Below are 18323 nucleotides of genomic sequence, written 5' to 3'. Positions count from 1 at the left end.
GGCTGATACAATACTTGTTCGTGTGTGGAATGGGACAATAAAAAAACCAAAAAAAGAAAACGATGTTTAGACTTACAGCTTCCAGGTTAGTAACATAAATAACAAGGGAAATAGCGCCCCCTGTCAAGCTGCAGAAAGAAAAGCTTACAGCACCTGGTATTCCCAGGCGGTCTCCCATCCAAGTACTAACCAGGCCCGACCTTGCTTAGCTTCCGAGATCAGACGAGATCGGGCGTTCTCAAGGTGGTATGGCCGTAAGCGAACGACAGTCTTGGTTTATCTCTTTCATAGTATTAAGTTAATATCATTCATGCAATGACAGGTTGGGGGAGGGATTTCCAGATCTCTAATTTGTCACAAACGTTAACATTTAAGCAGCTCTGGGCTCCACGTGTGCGGGCCCGTGTGTCCGTGTGTCTGTGTGTGTATATAGCAGCATTAAAAGTGCCATTAGATTCTTGCGAAATTGTATGTTCACAAAGTAGTAGCCACACGTTGGCATTGAAAGTGTTAAGTTCTCAAAGGCATCCATTTTGTATATTACCCTCTTTTAGTTTGAATCTGCAGCAGTGTTGTAATGGATCTCAGCTGTACTACTGAGCTGTGTTGCCGTTGGAGGACTGTATGCCCTGAAACCAATTTGATGTTTATTCTACAAAATAAATCCCCCTTTCAAACAACTCGTGTGGTTCTTTAGGCTGAGCAGTACGGCAAGGGTCCCTCTCCTCCAGTTAGAGACAGCATACATGTGGTTACATGATACATGGATGAAGGCTTATTGTGACCTGTTCGACTCCTCGAGACCATCACTTTCAATTCAAACACAAAATGTCTCGTTTTCAATCGCTCGACAACACCCACAGTACAGAAATGTGCATTAATGATCAACAAAATGAGAATACGTTAAAAAAAAAAAAAAAAAGATGTAAAGCTGGTAGATTCGTATCTCAGAGGAACGGGAAATTAAAACAAGGTAAAGGCAATCATCTAAATAAAGCTGAATCAATAACGGATAACGACATAGAACGTCTGTACAGAACTGAAACACTATGTTTTAAAAAAACAACTGTACCGCTGAACCTCGTCTTCTTTAATATTAGCAACTTTGTAACTTTGATACACGTGCCGCTGACTCGTTACTTTGTCTTCTCAAGATGAAACACTTCACAATACATGTACATAAAACACTTTGGTACTTTCTAGAACATTATACGCTCCGAAAGAAAAAACAAAATCTCATTCCCAGTCTGACAGAGCCACCTGCTGGAGATATATAGATAATCGCTAATTGCTTTCAATACCTGTGTTTTTAACTTTGACTATAACATCAGGGGAGAGCGCGAACGCGATTGCAGCCCTGCTTGTAAATCTGCTTGTATGTGGTTTTATGTTGTCTAATTAAAGTGTTTGTCTGCCAAGATATGATTTAAGGGGCTTAGTGGTCAGGTGGTTAAAGAAAAGCTCTTGTTACCGGGAGGTTCCTGGTTCAATCCCAGCTCAGCCACTGGCTCATTGTGTGTGACCCTGTCCCTGAGCAAGTCCCTTAACCTCCTTGTGCTCCTTCCTTCAAATGAGATGTAAAACCCAGGTCCTATTGTAAGTGACTCAGCAGCAGCAGCAGCAGCAGCAGCAGCAGTTGTGATGCACAGTTTATCTGTAAGTTGCTTTGAATAAAAAACATCAACTAAATAAATAAAACTGATAAGCTCGAAAATGATTTCCAATTATTTAAAATAAAAATAAAAACTTTGATACAGACACTGCTGAGTCTTTACTTTTAGTCTTGTCAATAAAAAATAACGAAACATGGAAATAGATGTGCAGGAACCACGTAGCTATTTATTTGACAGTCAGAAAGCTAAAAACATTGAGCTCCTTTTAAAGAAAACCTGACTCCCTGTGTGACGAAGCCGCCTGCCGGAAAGTTGTTGAACAACTAGTGAGTGAGTTCCTTCCTCCGACGGGTTCGTGTTTGTTTCTGTCTTTGACCATAGTTTCAGGGGAGAGCGCGAACGCAGTCCCCCACTACCAGAAATTATGCAGTCGAGATTCCCGCATTTGGGGAATTCGCAGGGGTCAGCACAGCCGGAGTGCAATGGCCGAGCCTCGCCCTGGGTGAACCTTTTTTCTTTTTTCTTTTTTTAAGATTTATTAAGTTCTTAACAAAATTACAAATCAAAATAAAATGACATATGTATTATACAAAAGACCATCATATTGTTACATATTACAAACATATTGCAAAAATTAACCTCCATAAATGCCTTCCCCTCACCCTTGTGCCCTAATTCGATATCTCCTGCTCCCCCAGAACCAATCAGAACCGGATCCTCTAATTAAACTAACACCTAAGAACAATTTGGGAAATCATCTGCTCCTTCTCCAGCCCCCAAATTTTACTCACTTCTTCTCTGGATCTGTGCCCCACGTCTCGTGCCACGTAATCCTTTGCTACAGAAAGTGCTAAAGCATATACTGCTTCTGCTGGCAAATCACATTTCTTCCATTGCAGTATGTTCCTTGCTTTCCACAACGCATCTTTTGTGGAATTGATAATCGCCCAGATCTTACAAAATTTCTCTTTACTTATCTTTATACCTAATAATCCATAAAGGATGCCATGTTCTGTCAAGATTATCTTTCTCTCTATTTTCTCCAACCAGATACACATCTTCTGCCACACTTCCTGTGCAAAGGAACAAGACCACATCAAATGATGTACCGTCTCTTCCCCCCAACATCCTGGCCTTATGCAAACAGGACTAGCTGTTCCACCACGTCGATATAAAAAGCTTCTTAGAGGAAGACACTGGTGGACCACACTCCAAGCCAAATCCCTATGGGCATTCAAGAGATAGGAGGCAGATACATTTCTCCACACCGTCCTACAGTCCTCCTCCACTAATGTCCCAACTGGGAGCAAAGCTAACCCTTCTGTGCAAACTAGCTGTTCCAGGCGAGCACAAGATATCTCCTCTAGGGCAAGACTATTTACTTTATATTTAACAATGAATGTTTTTACAAAATTATAAATAAAAGGCCGTTGTTCTGCGTATGGCACCTTTAAACTCAACCGCATTTTCCATAACTGACAAATAATCCCTTTTAACCAAAACCCTGCAAAGAAAGTCCATTTCCTAAGACTTTGGTTTGTACAAACACACCCTTTAACCACACAAGTCACAAAAATACAATGCAGTTTTTTCCCCAAGTCAGGGACATTTTTCCCACCACAATTTAAAGTTTTATACATTATCTGTCTTTTAACCTTCTCACATTTACTGCCCCATAAAAACTGAAACATTGCTCTTTGTATAACAAAAAGACATTGGCGAGGTATTGGGAATATAGATGCTAAAAAAACCAGGGAAGACAACACCTCTGTCTTAATAACTAAAATCCTACCCGACAAAGTTAGTTCCCTCATACCCCACATACCAAGTTTCTGTTTTATTCTTGCAATTCTGCCCTCCCAATTCTTACTACTCATATTTGGCCCAAATAATACCCCTAAAATCTTTATGAAATCATACTTCTCCACTAAACCAAAATCAATCTTTGCTTCTTTCCAGTTTACATACCAGCATTCACTCTTCCCCATATTTATTTTGGATGAAGATGCTAAAGCAAATTTATCACAATGCCAAAAGACCTTGGTGACTGATGCATTGTCAGAACAGAAAACTGTTATGTCATCCATGTACAGGGTAACTTTAATATCCTGTTTCCCACTCCCAGGTGCAATTATTCCTGCAATACCACTGTCCTGCCTAATAGCACACGCCAAGGGCTCCATCCCCAACACAAAAAGTAATGGGGACAACGGACACCCCTGCCTTACCCCAGATAGTACCTTAAAAGGTTCAGACAAAACCCCATTTATTATTATCCTACTAAAACAATCCTTATACAACAAATGTATCCAGGAGCAGAAAGCAGGCCCAAAGTTCATTTTTACTAATATTGACATAATGAAGCTGTGGTTGAGACGATCAAAAGCCTTCTCCTGATCTAGACTTAAAAGACAAAGAGGCACATTCCTGTCCTTCGCATATTCTATTATATCTCTAACTAGAGCCAAATTATCAGCTAGTAACCGTCCTGGTATCCCGCAAGTTTGATCACTATTTACAACAGACGCAATTACAGATTGCAATCTTAAAAAAACTACCTTTGATAGGATCTTCAGGTCTACGCAAAGTAAAGTGACTGGCCTCCAATTCTTTATTTCTTTCTTGTCCCCTTTTTTATATAGTAAGGATATACAACCTTCTCTCATGGTTGATATCAATACACCTTTAGCCCAAGATTCATTATACACGTCCAAAAGATCCCCACCCACTAAATCCCAAAATAAGTCATAAAATTCGATTGGTAAACCATCTATCCCTGGTACCTTATTTTTTTTAAAGCTTTTTACAGCCCTCCCCAGTTCTTCTAAACTTATCTCTTTCTCTAACTTCTGTCTCTCAGTATCACTTAATTTTACATCAATTTTACTTAAATAAAATTCTAACCAGGAACCTTCTATTTCCTTCACATCATATAACTCTTCATAAAAGGACTTAGCACAACCCAGAACAGCCTCACTAGAGGATTGTTCTACCCCATTTATATCCAATAAACTATGAATGACTTTTTTCCCTGGATTCATTTTCTTAAAAAAGAAGCGAGTGCACTTTTCATTTTCCTCACAAAAACGGACCCTACTACGAAAAATAATACTCCTACTAAAAGACCTGTACAGTTTGGACATCTTCATTTTAGTTATAGTTATATCATTAGCCACATCAAAACCATCTCTTAACATAATGTAGAGCCTCTGCAATTTACCCTGCAATTTCCCTAACTTATACCTTTCCCCTTTTGCAATTTTCCTCCCCTCGTTAATAAAAAAAACTTTCACTCTCTTTTTAACATCCTCCCACCATTCTCCCACAGAATTATACAAACATTTTACGGTCTGCCAGTTCCTATACATTCCTCTAAATCTTTGCACAATCTTCTCCTCTTTTAACAAAAGTACATTTAATTTCCAAACACCCTTCCCAAACTTAGTTTTAGCTTGAATATCCAACTCTGTATATAGTAAAGAATGGTCTGAAAAAAAGACTGGATAAAGACTAAAATCCTCAACCTTAATGTCTTTGGAAATGAAAAAATAATCAATGCGAGATCTAACTGAAAAGTTACTGCTTGACCATGTAAAAAAATCCGAATCTGAAACTCTTACTCCAAATACATCTTTTAAATGAAAGTCCTCAATAATGGTCTGAAGTACTCTCGAGCTGCCATCTAGATAAAACTCAGTTTGGGATTTTCTATCTTTTTTCGAAAGTAAACAATTAAAGTCACCACCAATTATAATATTGAAATTGCAAACTAAAAGTGGTGATAGCCTACTCAACAAATCCAACCTCTCCGTCAAATCCACGGGACAATAAACATTAATTAAACGCACCTTTACCCCACACCAATCTATATCCACCACCAACAACCTCCCATCCACCACCCTTCTTATTGCCATTATGTCGAACCCCTTCCCTTTAAACAAGATTGCCACACCCGCTGCTCTGTTACTGTTGTCACCCGACCATACTGACAACCCCGAATCCCACATTTCTTCATATTTACAATAATTATCTTGATAAGGGATCCAACATTCCTGTAACAAAAAAATATCACCTTTCCTCTTTTTCAAAAAGTCCAAGACCGAAAGACGTTTAACAGGGTCCTTAATGCTTCTAACATTGACCGATACTAATGAAAGTACCATTGAAACAAGGAAAAGAAAGCAACCCCGGACAGATATCAAGTCTGTTTTCTCCCGCTTCTCCCTTTTTTCTTTTTCTTCCCTTTTGTACTCTCCATGCCTTCACTAGTCTCTATTTTCATGTGAGTAGCAGACGCAAAAGTACTTACATTATCAGAGTCTAAAAAAGATTGCCCTGAAACCGAAGCAGAGTCCGAACCTGCTTCTGACTCTGAATTGTCTGCCCCCTCTTTGTCCTTCATCTTTCTTTTCCTGCTCTCGGAGGCAGAGAAATCCATTTCTCCTTCCTCCTCATCACTCTGCTCAGAAAACCTCAGCCCCGGTAAATCTGATGTCCCCGGTAAAAAATCAGTTTCGCCCAAATCCTGTTCAGCCTCAACAGACCCAAGTGCTTCCACCAAAAGGTTTACTTCTTCTAACACCTTAAGTTCATTTGATTGTTGAGCAAACTGGACATTGATTTCTGTTGCAAAACTACAATCTTCAGTAGTCTCCGACACTGGTGCTGACTCTGGCTCAGGATCTAGCTTTGGCCCTGGCTCCGATTCTGGCTCCTGAAATAGATTCTCCAGACCCTCCACGGGCAGTTCCAACACTGAAGTTGGTTCTGGATCCACCTCAGCGGAGGATTCTGTTGGCTTCTCTGACAAATTAACAGCTCTCTGTTTCTTAACTCGATTAGCGTATGCAAAAGGACAGTCTCTGAAAACGTGATTTGACTCCCCACATAGGTTGCACTTCAAGGGGAGTTTACATTCATTGGGAAAATGGCCAAAAGCACCACAATTCCTGCAAAACTTCTGATCACAAGTGGCTGAAAAATGCCCAGTTTGTCCACAAGATCTGCATACTTTCGGCTGACCCATATAGAACACATATCCTCTACAAGAACCTATTTGAATAGTGTTAGGTAAGTGCTTGTAGTCTCCACTTACAATGTCTCTACGAAGTTTAACTTGAAACTTCCTTTCCCCGGTTTTCACGCCATCCTCGTCTTTTACCGTCGAGCCAACAATCACATCACAATATTGTGACAGCCAGGTTAAAATATCCTCATATTGTACCAGCTCCGAAAACATTACCACATGGATTACTTTTAACTCCCTTCTTGTCAATGGAACCATAGCAATATTCTTAAACTGGTCTCCAAATTTTTTAAACTTTTCTAAACAAACTTCAAACATGGCAAAAGTGGAAAAAATAACTTCAAAAGTTTTCTTACCAGGAAAGGCAAAGATGAAATCCAGATTTCTAGGGTGAAAACCCAGTCCTTTTTGCAACACATTCCTACTAAACTCCAATCGGTCCATAGCCAAGTCATTCAAAAGCTCAAAACGAATAGCATTCCGTCGCACTCCAAAAGCCGACATCTTCAAACGGCAGGTCCTCCAAAACAAAGGAACAAAAAAGGAATTCCTCAAAATCCATCCAACGAAATAGAATGAAAAATCCAACGTTCCTTCATGATCATGGTATCTCCCCTGCCAGGTAAGTATGAGTTGTACACATTGCGAGTCGTCACCCGTCCACAAGAGACATTTTTCAAAGAAACGGTGCCTACATCTGCAATTTAAAGAAACACTCTTTTCCTAATATAACATTTTCATTGTTATCATATCGCACTTTCCAGTCTGTTGGGTGTAATGGGTTCCTTCAGTTTTCAGTATAAGTATTTATAAATTGCATTCCCGTAATGCCTCTCGGTATATATTTGCATGCGCCTTTATCATTGGAGGACAAGATGCCAGGATTTACACAGGACGACGTCATTCGTGCAGCAGCATGTGAGATGTTCCGCAAAAGAAGCGACGGGTCTGTATACACGTCTGCGTAAACGAAATAAAAAAAAATGTAACAAATGTACGACTTTCAAAAAGAAAGCAAGCAAAACATTGGTCAAACATTTGTTAAGGTCACACATAATATAAATAAACTCGAACGAATGAACGGGTCACTAAATCCGTTCTTGGTTGATATGCTCGTTTTGTTCTCTTGTTTGGCACAATAATCTAAACACGCAGTTTGTGGCTTTAAAACATGTCTCGTTCTGTTACTATAATAAAAAGTACTTCATCAACTTTTATTTCTTTTTTTAATTAATTAAACTAACCATAACTAGCAAAACTCGTCAGTACTTTTGTCTTAACCCTGTTCACATTTGTTTGTATCGGACCGCTACTGGTAGTTTCGGCTTAGAATATAATACGATAACCCTTTCTGTCCTAACTCAGTTTTCAAAACCAGTAAAGGCTGATACAATACTTGTTCGTGTGTGGAATGGGACAATAAAAAAACAAAAAAAAGAAAACGATGTTTAGACTTACAGCTTCCAGGTTAGTAACATAAATAACAAGGGAAATAGCGCCCCCTGTCAAGCTGCAGAAAGAAAAGCTTACAGCACCTGGTATTCCCAGGCGGTCTCCCATCCAAATACTAACCAGGCCCGACCTTGCTTAGCTTCCGAGATCAGACGAGATCGGGCGTTCTCAAGGTGGTATGGCCGTAAGCGAACGACAGTCTTGGTTTATCTCTTTCATAGTATTAAGTTAATATCATTCATGCAATGACAGGTTGGGGGAGGGATTTCCAGATCTCTAATTTGTCACAAACGTTAACATTTAAGCAGCTCTGGGCTCCACGTGTGCGGGCCCGTGTGTCCGTGTGTCTGTGTGTGTATATAGCAGCATTAAAAGTGCCATTAGATTCTTGCGAAATTGTATGTTCACAAAGTAGTAGCCACACGTTGGCATTGAAAGTGTTAAGTTCTCAAAGGCATCCATTTTGTATATTACCCTCTTTTAGTTTGAATCTGCAGCAGTGTTGTAATGGATCTCAGCTGTACTACTGAGCTGTGTTGCCGTTGGAGGACTGTATGCCCTGAAACCAATTTGATGTTTATTCTACAAAATAAATCCCCCTTTCAAACAACTCGTGTGGTTCTTTAGGCTGAGCAGTACGGCAAGGGTCCCTCTCCTCCAGTTAGAGACAGCATACATGTGGTTACATGATACATGGATGAAGGCTTATTGTGACCTGTTCGACTCCTCGAGACCATCACTTTCAATTCAAACACAAAATGTCTCGTTTTCAATCGCTCGACAACACCCACAGTACAGAAATGTGCATTAATGATCAACAAAATGAGAATACGTTAAAAAAAAAAAAAAAGATGTAAAGCTGGTAGATTCGTATCTCAGAGGAACGGGAAATTAAAACAAGGTAAAGGCAATCATCTAAATAAAGCTGAATCAATAACGGATAACGACATAGAACGTCTGTACAGAACTGAAACACTATGTTTTAAAAAAACAACTGTACCGCTGAACCTCGTCTTCTTTAATATTAGCAACTTTGTAACTTTGATACACGTGCCGCTGACTCGTTACTTTGTCTTCTCAAGATGAAACACTTCACAATACATGTACATAAAACACTTTGGTACTTTCTAGAACATTATACGCTCCGAAAGAAAAAACAAAATCTCATTCCCAGTCTGACAGAGCCACCTGCTGGAGATATATAGATAATCGCTAATTGCTTTCAATACCTGTGTTTTTAACTTTGACTATAACATCAGGGGAGAGCGCGAACGCGATTGCAGCCCTGCTTGTAAATCTGCTTGTATGTGGTTTTATGTTGTCTAATTAAAGTGTTTGTCTGCCAAGATATGATTTAAGGGGCTTAGTGGTCAGGTGGTTAAAGAAAAGCTCTTGTTACCGGGAGGTTCCTGGTTCAATCCCAGCTCAGCCACTGGCTCATTGTGTGTGACCCTGTCCCTGAGCAAGTCCCTTAACCTCCTTGTGCTCCTTCCTTCAAATGAGATGTAAAACCCAGGTCCTATTGTAAGTGACTCAGCAGCAGCAGCAGCAGCAGCAGCAGCAGCAGTTGTGATGCACAGTTTATCTGTAAGTTGCTTTGAATAAAAAACATCAACTAAATAAATAAAACTGATAAGCTCGAAAATGATTTCCAATTATTTAAAATAAAAATAAAAACTTTGATACAGACACTGCTGAGTCTTTACTTTTAGTCTTGTCAATAAAAAATAACGAAACATGGAAATAGATGTGCAGGAACCACGTAGCTATTTATTTGACAGTCAGAAAGCTAAAAACATTGAGCTCCTTTTAAAGAAAACCTGACTCCCTGTGTGACGAAGCCGCCTGCCGGAGAGTTGTTGAACAACTAGTGAGTGAGTTCCTTCCTCCGACGGGTTCGTGTTTGTTTCTGTCTTTGACCATAGTTTCAGGGGAGAGCGCGAACGCAGTCCCCCACTACCAGAAATTATGCAGTCGAGATTCCCGCATTTGGGGAATTCGCAGGGGTCAGCACAGCCGGAGTGCAATGGCCGAGCCTCGCCCTGGGTGAACCACCTTCATGATCATGGTATCTCCCCTGCCAGGTAAGTATGAGTTGTACACATTGCGAGTCGTCACCCGTCCACAAGAGACATTTTTCAAAGAAACGGTGCCTACATCTGCAATTTAAAGAAACACTCTTTTCCTAATATAACATTTTCATTGTTATCATATCGCACTTTCCAGTCTGTTGGGTGTAATGGGTTCCTTCAGTTTTCAGTATAAGTATTTATAAATTGCATTCCCGTAATGCCTCTCGGTATATATTTGCATGCGCCTTTATCATTGGAGGACAAGATGCCAGGATTTACACAGGACGACGTCATTCGTGCAGCAGCATGTGAGATGTTCCGCAAAAGAAGCGACGGGTCTGTATACACGTCTGCGTAAACGAAATAAAAAAAAATGTAACAAATGTACGACTTTCAAAAAGAAAGCAAGCAAAACATTGGTCAAACATTTGTTAAGGTCACACATAATATAAATAAACTCGAACGAATGAACGGGTCACTAAATCCGTTCTTGGTTGATATGCTCGTTTTGTTCTCTTGTTTGGCACAATAATCTAAACACGCAGTTTGTGGCTTTAAAACATGTCTCGTTCTGTTAATATAAAAAGTACTTCATCAACTTTTATTTCTTTTTTTAATTCATTAAACTAACCATAACTAGCAAAACTCGTCAGTACTTTTGTCTTAACCCTGTTCACATTTGTTTGTATCGGACCGCTACTGGTAGTTTCGGCTTAGAATATAATACGATAACCCTTTCTGTCCTAACTCAGTTTTCAAAACCAGTAAAGGCTGATACAATACTTGTTCGTGTGTGGAATGGGACAATAAAAAAACAAAAAAAAGAAAACGATGTTTAGACTTACAGCTTCCAGGTTAGTAACATAAATAACAAGGGAAATAGCGCCCCCTGTCAAGCTGCAGAAAGAAAAGCTTACAGCACCTGGTATTCCCAGGCGGTCTCCCATCCAAGTACTAACCAGGCCCGACCTTGCTTAGCTTCCGAGATCAGACGAGATCGGGCGTTCTCAAGGTGGTATGGCCGTAAGCGAACGACAGTCTTGGTTTATCTCTTTCATAGTATTAAGTTAATATCATTCATGCAATGACAGGTTGGGGGAGGGATTTCCAGATCTCTAATTTGTCACAAACGTTAACATTTAAGCAGCTCTGGGCTCCACGTGTGCGGGCCCGTGTGTCCGTGTGTCTGTGTGTGTATATAGCAGCATTAAAAGTGCCATTAGATTCTTGCAAAATTGTATGTTCACAAAGTAGTAGCCACACGTTGGCATTGAAAGTGTTAAGTTCTCAAAGGCATCCATTTTGTATATTACCCTCTTTTAGTTTGAATCTGCAGCAGTGTTGTAATGGATCTCAGCTGTACTACTGAGCTGTGTTGCCGTTGGAGGACTGTATGCCCTGAAACCAATTTGATGTTTATTCTACAAAATAAATCCCCCTTTCAAACAACTCGTGTGGTTCTTTAGGCTGAGCAGTACGGCAAGGGTCCCTCTCCTCCAGTTAGAGACAGCATACATGTGGTTACATGATACATGGATGAAGGCTTATTGTGACCTGTTCGACTCCTCGAGACCATCACTTTCAATTCAAACACAAAATGTCTCGTTTTCAATCGCTCGACAACACCCACAGTACAGAAATGTGCATTAATGATCAACAAAATGAGAATACGTTAAAAAAAAAAAAAAAAAGATGTAAAGCTGGTAGATTCGTATCTCAGAGGAACGGGAAATTAAAACAAGGTAAAGGCAATCATCTAAATAAAGCTGAATCAATAACGGATAACGACATAGAACGTCTGTACAGAACTGAAACACTATGTTTTAAAAAAACAACTGTACCGCTGAACCTCGTCTTCTTTAATATTAGCAACTTTGTAACTTTGATACACGTGCCGCTGACTCGTTACTTTGTCTTCTCAAGATGAAACACTTCACAATACATGTACATAAAACACTTTGGTACTTTCTAGAACATTATACGCTCCGAAAGAAAAAACAAAATCTCATTCCCAGTCTGACAGAGCCACCTGCTGGAGATATATAGATAATCGCTAATTGCTTTCAATACCTGTGTTTTTAACTTTGACTATAACATCAGGGGAGAGCGCGAACGCGATTGCAGCCCTGCTTGTAAATCTGCTTGTATGTGGTTTTATGTTGTCTAATTAAAGTGTTTGTCTGCCAAGATATGATTTAAGGGGCTTAGTGGTCAGGTGGTTAAAGAAAAGCTCTTGTTACCGGGAGGTTCCTGGTTCAATCCCAGCTCAGCCACTGGCTCATTGTGTGTGACCCTGTCCCTGAGCAAGTCCCTTAACCTCCTTGTGCTCCTTCCTTCAAATGAGATGTAAAACCCAGGTCCTATTGTAAGTGACTCAGCAGCAGCAGCAGCAGCAGCAGCAGCAGCAGCAGCAGCAGCAGTTGTGATGCACAGTTTATCTGTAAGTTGCTTTGAATAAAAAACATCAACTAAATAAATAAAACTGATAAGCTCGAAAATGATTTCCAATTATTTAAAATAAAAATAAAAACTTTGATACAGACACTGCTGAGTCTTTACTTTTAGTCTTGTCAATAAAAAATAACGAAACATGGAAATAGATGTGCAGGAACCACGTAGCTATTTATTTGACAGTCAGAAAGCTAAAAACATTGAGCTCCTTTTAAAGAAAACCTGACTCCCTGTGTGACGAAGCCGCCTGCCGGAGAGTTGTTGAACAACTAGTGAGTGAGTGAGTTCCTTCCTCCGACGGGTTCGTGTTTGTTTCTGTCTTTGACCATAGTTTCAGGGGAGAGCGCGAACGCAGTCCCCCACTACCAGAAATTATGCAGTCGAGATTCCCGCATTTGGGGAATTCGCAGGGGTCAGCACAGCCGGAGTGCAATGGCCGAGCCTCGCCCTGGGTGAACCACCTTCATGATCATGGTATCTCCCCTGCCAGGTAAGTATGAGTTGTACACATTGCGAGTCGTCACCCGTCCACAAGAGACATTTTTCAAAGAAACGGTGCCTACATCTGCAATTTAAAGAAACACTCTTTTCCTAATATAACATTTTCATTGTTATCATATCGCACTTTCCAGTCTGTTGGGTGTAATGGGTTCCTTCAGTTTTCAGTATAAGTATTTATAAATTGCATTCCCGTAATGCCTCTCGGTATATATTTGCATGCGCCTTTATCATTGGAGGACAAGATGCCAGGATTTACACAGGACGACGTCATTCGTGCAGCAGCATGTGAGATGTTCCGCAAAAGAAGCGACGGGTCTGTATACACGTCTGCGTAAACGAAATAAAAAAAAATGTAACAAATGTACGACTTTCAAAAAGAAAGCAAGCAAAACATTGGTCAAACATTTGTTAAGGTCACACATAATATAAATAAACTCGAACGAATGAACGGGTCACTAAATCCGTTCTTGGTTGATATGCTCGTTTTGTTCTCTTGTTTGGCACAATAATCTAAACACGCAGTTTGTGGCTTTAAAACATGTCTCGTTCTGTTACTATAATAAAAAGTACTTCATCAACTTTTATTTCTTTTTTTAATTCATTAAACTAACCATAACTAGCAAAACTCGTCAGTACTTTTGTCTTAACCCTGTTCACATTTGTTTGTATCGGACCGCTACTGGTAGTTTCGGCTTAGAATATAATACGATAACCCTTTCTGTCCTAACTCAGTTTTCAAAACCAGTAAAGGCTGATACAATACTTGTTCGTGTGTGGAATGGGACAATAAAAAAACAAAAAAAAGAAAACGATGTTTAGACTTACAGCTTCCCGGTTAGTAACATAAATAACAAGGGAAATAGCGCCCCCTGTCAAGCTGCAGAAAGAAAAGCTTACAGCACCTGGTATTCCCAGGCGGTCTCCCATCCAAGTACTAACCAGGCCCGACCTTGCTTAGCTTCCGAGATCAGACGAGATCGGGCGTTCTCAAGGTGGTATGGCCGTAAGCGAACGACAGTCTTGGTTTATCTCTTTCATAGTATTAAGTTAATATCATTCATGCAATGACAGGTTGGGGGAGGGATTTCCAGATCTCTAATTTGTCACAAACGTTAACATTTAAGCAGCTCTGGGCTCCACGTGTGCGGGCCCGTGTGTCCGTGTGTCTGTGTGTGTATATAGCAGCATTAAAAGTGCCATTAGATTCTTGCGAAATTGTATGTTCACAAAGTAGTAGCCACACGTTGGCATTGAAAGTGTTAAGTTCTCAAAGGCATCCATTTTGTATATTACCCTCTTTTAGTTTGAATCTGCAGCAGTGTTGTAATGGATCTCAGCTGTACTACTGAGCTGTGTTGCCGTTGGAGGACTGTATGCCCTGAAACCAATTTGATGTTTATTCTACAAAATAAATCCCCCTTTCAAACAACTCGTGTGGTTCTTTAGGCTGAGCAGTACGGCAAGGGTCCCTCTCCTCCAGTTAGAGACAGCATACATGTGGTTACATGATACATGGATGAAGGCTTATTGTGACCTGTTCGACTCCTCGAGACCATCACTTTCAATTCAAACACAAAATGTCTCGTTTTCAATCGCTCGACAACACCCACAGTACAGAAATGTGCATTAATGATCAACAAAATGAGAATACGTTAAAAAAAAAAAAAAAGATGTAAAGCTGGTAGATTCGTATCTCAGAGGAACGGGAAATTAAAACAAGGTAAAGGCAATCATCTAAATAAAGCTGAATCAATAACGGATAACGACATAGAACGTCTGTACAGAACTGAAACACTATGTTTTAAAAAAACAACTGTACCGCTGAACCTCGTCTTCTTTAATATTAGCAACTTTGTAACTTTGATACACGTGCCGCTGACTCGTTACTTTGTCTTCTCAAGATGAAACACTTCACAATACATGTACATAAAACACTTTGGTACTTTCTAGAACATTATACGCTCCGAAAGAAAAAACAAAATCTCATTCCCAGTCTGACAGAGCCACCTGCTGGAGATATATAGATAATCGCTAATTGCTTTCAATACCTGTGTTTTTAACTTTGACTATAACATCAGGGGAGAGCGCGAACGCGATTGCAGCCCTGCTTGTAAATCTGCTTGTATGTGGTTTTATGTTGTCTAATTAAAGTGTTTGTCTGCCAAGATATGATTTAAGGGGCTTAGTGGTCAGGTGGTTAAAGAAAAGCTCTTGTTACCGGGAGGTTCCTGGTTCAATCCCAGCTCAGCCACTGGCTCATTGTGTGTGACCATGTCCCTGAGCAAGTCCCTTAACCTCCTTGTGCTCCTTCCTTCAAATGAGATGTAAAACCCAGGTCCTATTGTAAGTGACTCAGCAGCAGCAGCAGCAGCAGCAGCAGCAGTTGTGATGCACAGTTTATCTGTAAGTTGCTTTGAATAAAAAACATCAACTAAATAAATAAAACTGATAAGCTCGAAAATGATTTCCAATTATTTAAAATAAAAATAAAAACTTTGATACAGACACTGCTGAGTCTTTACTTTTAGTCTTGTCAATAAAAAATAACGAAACATGGAAATAGATGTGCAGGAACCACGTAGCTATTTATTTGACAGTCAGAAAGCTAAAAACATTGAGCTCCTTTTAAAGAAAACCTGACTCCCTGTGTGACGAAGCCGCCTGCCGGAGAGTTGTTGAACAACTAGTGAGTGAGTTCCTTCCTCCGACGGGTTCGTGTTTGTTTCTGTCTTTGACCATAGTTTCAGGGGAGAGCGCGAACGCAGTCCCCCACTACCAGAAATTATGCAGTCGAGATTCCCGCATTTGGGGAATTCGCAGGGGTCAGCACAGCCGGAGTGCAATGGCCGAGCCTCGCCCTGGGTGAACCACCTTCATGATCATGGTATCTCCCCTGCCAGGTAAGTATGAGTTGTACACATTGCGAGTCGTCACCCGTCCACAAGAGACATTTTTCAAAGAAACGGTGCCTACATCTGCAATTTAAAGAAACACTCTTTTCCTAATATAACATTTTCATTGTTATCATATCGCACTTTCCAGTCTGTTGGGTGTAATGGGTTCCTTCAGTTTTCAGTATAAGTATTTATAAATTGCATTCCCGTAATGCCTCTCGGTATATATTTGCATGCGCCTTTATCATTGGAGGACAAGATGCCAGGATTTACACAGGACGACGTCATTCGTGCAGCAGCATGTGAGATGTTCCGCAAAAGAAGCGACGGGTCTGTATACACGTCTGCGTAAACGAAATAAAAAAAAATGTAACAAATGTACGACTTTCAAAAAGAAAGCAAGCAAAACATTGGTCAAACATTTGTTAAGGTCACACATAATATAAATAAACTCGAACGAATGAACGGGTCACTAAATCCGTTCTTGGTTGATATGCTCGTTTTGTTCTCTTGTTTGGCACAATAATCTAAACACGCAGTTTGTGGCTTTAAAACATGTCTCGTTCTGTTACTATAATAAAAAGTACTTCATCAACTTTTATTTCTTTTTTTAATTCATTAAACTAACCATAACTAGCAAAACTCGTCAGTACTTTTGTCTTAACCCTGTTCACATTTGTTTGTATCGGACCGCTACTGGTAGTTTCGGCTTAGAATATAATACGATAACCCTTTCTGTCCTAACTCAGTTTTCAAAACCAGTAAAGGCTGATACAATACTTGTTCGTGTGTGGAATGGGACAATAAAAAAACAAAAAAAAGAAAACGATGTTTAGACTTACAGCTTCCAGGTTAGTAACATAAATAACAAGGGAAATAGCGCCCCCTGTCAAGCTGCAGAAAGAAAAGCTTACAGCACCTGGTATTCCCAGGCGGTCTCCCATCCAAGTACTAACCAGGCCCGACCTTGCTTAGCTTCCGAGATCAGACGAGATCGGGCGTTCTCAAGGTGGTATGGCCGTAAGCGAACGACAGTCTTGGTTTATCTCTTTCATAGTATTAAGTTAATATCATTCATGCAATGACAGGTTGGGGGAGGGATTTCCAGATCTCTAATTTGTCACAAACGTTAACATTTAAGCAGCTCTGGGCTCCACGTGTGCGGGCCCGTGTGTCCGTGTGTCTGTGTGTGTATATAGCAGCATTAAAAGTGCCATTAGATTCTTGCGAAATTGTATGTTCACAAAGTAGTAGCCACACGTTGGCATTGAAAGTGTTAAGTTCTCAAAGGCATCCATTTTGTATATTACCCTCTTTTAGTTTGAATCTGCAGCAGTGTTGTAATGGATCTCAGCTGTACTACTGAGCTGTGTTGCCGTTGGAGGACTGTATGCCCTGAAACCAATTTGATGTTTATTCTACAAAATAAATCCCCCTTTCAAACAACTCGTGTGGTTCTTTAGGCTGAGCAGTACGGCAAGGGTCCCTCTCCTCCAGTTAGAGACAGCATACATGTGGTTACATGATACATGGATGAAGGCTTATTGTGACCTGTTCGACTCCTCGAGACCATCACTTTCAATTCAAACACAAAATGTCTCGTTTTCAATCGCTCGACAACACCCACAGTACAGAAATGTGCATTAATGATCAACAAAATGAGAATACGTTAAAAAAAAAAAAAAAAAGATGTAAAGCTGGTAGATTCGTATCTCAGAGGAACGGGAAATTAAAACAAGGTAAAGGCAATCATCTAAATAAAGCTGAATCAATAACGGATAACGACATAGAACGTCTGTACAGAACTGAAACACTATGTTTTAAAAAAACAACTGTACCGCTGAACCTCGTCTTCTTTAATATTAGCAACTTTGTAACTTTGATACACGTGCCGCTGACTCGTTACTTTGTCTTCTCAAGATGAAACACTTCACAATACATGTACATAAAACACTTTGGTACTTTCTAGAACATTATACGCTCCGAAAGAAAAAACAAAATCTCATTCCCAGTCTGACAGAGCCACCTGCTGGAGATATATAGATAATCGCTAATTGCTTTCAATACCTGTGTTTTTAACTTTGACTATAACATCAGGGGAGAGCGCGAACGCGATTGCAGCCCTGCTTGTAAATCTGCTTGTATGTGGTTTTATGTTGTCTAATTAAAGTGTTTGTCTGCCAAGATATGATTTAAGGGGCTTAGTGGTCAGGTGGTTAAAGAAAAGCTCTTGTTACCGGGAGGTTCCTGGTTCAATCCCAGCTCAGCCACTGGCTCATTGTGTGTGACCCTGTCCCTGAGCAAGTCCCTTAAC

The 18323-nt window shown here is 40.2% G+C and overlaps 8 non-coding genes and 1 pseudogene across 8 annotated transcripts; all 9 read right to left on the bottom strand.

Annotated features, from left to right (window-relative positions):
• Nucleotides 1-141: 141 nt before the first annotated feature.
• On the bottom strand, nucleotides 142-260 carry LOC131706737 (5S ribosomal RNA). The gene has a single exon (XR_009310770.1). It is a non-coding gene; the product is annotated as a 5S ribosomal RNA (ribosomal RNA).
• Nucleotides 261-1997: 1737 nt separating this feature from the next.
• Nucleotides 1998-2132, bottom strand: LOC131707959 (U1 spliceosomal RNA; annotated as a pseudogene).
• A 6030-nt stretch (nucleotides 2133-8162) lies between these two features.
• LOC131706784 (5S ribosomal RNA) lies at nucleotides 8163-8281 on the bottom strand. Its single transcript, XR_009310790.1, has one exon. It is a non-coding gene; the product is annotated as a 5S ribosomal RNA (ribosomal RNA).
• Nucleotides 8282-10019: 1738 nt separating this feature from the next.
• On the bottom strand, nucleotides 10020-10183 carry LOC131707445 (U1 spliceosomal RNA). Its single transcript, XR_009311183.1, has one exon. It is a non-coding gene; the product is annotated as a U1 spliceosomal RNA (small nuclear RNA).
• An 890-nt stretch (nucleotides 10184-11073) lies between these two features.
• Nucleotides 11074-11192, bottom strand: LOC131706736 (5S ribosomal RNA). Its single transcript, XR_009310769.1, has one exon. It is a non-coding gene; the product is annotated as a 5S ribosomal RNA (ribosomal RNA).
• Nucleotides 11193-12948: 1756 nt separating this feature from the next.
• Nucleotides 12949-13112, bottom strand: LOC131707435 (U1 spliceosomal RNA). Its single transcript, XR_009311170.1, has one exon. It is a non-coding gene; the product is annotated as a U1 spliceosomal RNA (small nuclear RNA).
• Nucleotides 13113-14005: 893 nt separating this feature from the next.
• On the bottom strand, nucleotides 14006-14124 carry LOC131706732 (5S ribosomal RNA). Its single transcript, XR_009310768.1, has one exon. It is a non-coding gene; the product is annotated as a 5S ribosomal RNA (ribosomal RNA).
• Nucleotides 14125-15859: 1735 nt separating this feature from the next.
• On the bottom strand, nucleotides 15860-16023 carry LOC131707425 (U1 spliceosomal RNA). The gene has a single exon (XR_009311167.1). It is a non-coding gene; the product is annotated as a U1 spliceosomal RNA (small nuclear RNA).
• Nucleotides 16024-16916: 893 nt separating this feature from the next.
• On the bottom strand, nucleotides 16917-17035 carry LOC131706729 (5S ribosomal RNA). The gene has a single exon (XR_009310767.1). It is a non-coding gene; the product is annotated as a 5S ribosomal RNA (ribosomal RNA).
• Nucleotides 17036-18323: the final 1288 nt, after the last annotated feature.

Source organism: Acipenser ruthenus, chromosome 2 (genome assembly GCF_902713425.1).
Source record: "Acipenser ruthenus chromosome 2, fAciRut3.2 maternal haplotype, whole genome shotgun sequence".
NCBI lineage: Eukaryota > Metazoa > Chordata > Actinopteri > Acipenseriformes > Acipenseridae > Acipenser > Acipenser ruthenus.
Note: the sequence above shows the minus strand (reverse complement) of the source record. Positions and strands in the feature narration are given on the sequence as shown.